This window comes from Trypanosoma cruzi (assembly GCF_000209065.1).
Source record: "Trypanosoma cruzi strain CL Brener chromosome Unknown tcruzi_1047053461383, whole genome shotgun sequence".
NCBI classification, from domain to species: Eukaryota; Euglenozoa; class Kinetoplastea; order Trypanosomatida; family Trypanosomatidae; genus Trypanosoma; species Trypanosoma cruzi.
In genome coordinates, this window is record NW_899027.1 from 1 (window position 1) to 885 (window position 885).

Genomic DNA, 885 nt, shown 5'->3' on the forward strand with positions numbered 1-885 from the left:
GCCCCGATGGATCTAGAGCGCACACAGGATATGCATAACGGGATAGTCACGCGGCGGAGCATCAGGCGCACAGGGCGCCGAGCGTCACACCGCGCGCGCCCTTGCTCTCCGACCCCCGTGCACACACACGCAGCGGAACGCGTCCAACGCACGCCCCCAAAAGGGACAGCGAGGCCGCGACAGCCACGCGCATGCCGTCTCGAGGCCGTACGCCCACTGAGAGAGCGCCCCCGAGGTGACAGGATCGCGTAATGAAGGCAAAGGGGAGAGGGTGAAAGAGAGGGAGGGTCGGTGCGACGATCAGACGGGGCGTGAAATAACGCTGTTTTCATTGCTGTGTCAACGTCCATCTGCGACGGCTTTACATCGGCCTGGTTGTCGATCACATCGCCATGCACATGCGCCAGGGCAGGGAGGGAGGAGGCGTCGGGGTCGCGGTCAGACTGGGGCGACAGTGTTTCTTGCTCACGGGCTCGTCAAAGTCTGTGATGTTACGTCAATCATCATATCCAGATCCGTCTCCAGAAATCCCAAAGCTGCAGCCATGTGCGTATATATATATATACACCGAGGCGGAGTCGTGGACATCTCTTGCTCTCCAGTTTCGTGCACCGCGTCTGTTGGTTTAGCGACGAGCGCACTACAAAAAAGAGCTTTCACGGGAAGGGGGCACTCTGCGCAAAATGTGTAATGCATGGTTTGTTGCTGACTCGTCAGGGCCCCGATGGAGCTAGAGCGCACACAGGATATGCATAACGGGATAGTCACGCGGCGGAGCATCAGGCGCACAGGGCGCCGAGCATCACACCGCGCGCGCCCTTGCTCTCTCGACCCCGTGCACACACACGCAGCGGAAACGCGTCAACGCACGCCCCCAAAGGGACA

General features: G+C 60.3%; 3 non-coding genes across 3 annotated transcripts; all 3 read right to left on the reverse strand.

The window, feature by feature from the left end:
* Positions 1-297: 297 nt before the first annotated feature.
* Positions 298-389, reverse strand: Tc00.1047053461383.10. The gene has a single exon (XR_008254663.1). It is a non-coding gene; the product is annotated as a C/D small nucleolar RNA (snoRNA), TB11C2C2 (small nucleolar RNA).
* A 49-nt stretch (positions 390-438) lies between these two features.
* Tc00.1047053461383.20 lies at positions 439-507 on the reverse strand. The gene has a single exon (XR_008254664.1). It is a non-coding gene; the product is annotated as a C/D small nucleolar RNA (snoRNA), TB11C2C1 (small nucleolar RNA).
* Positions 508-587: 80 nt separating this feature from the next.
* Positions 588-655, reverse strand: Tc00.1047053461383.30. Its single transcript, XR_008254665.1, has one exon. It is a non-coding gene; the product is annotated as an H/ACA snoRNA, TC11C2H1 (small nucleolar RNA).
* Between the last annotated feature and the right edge of the window lie 230 nt (positions 656-885).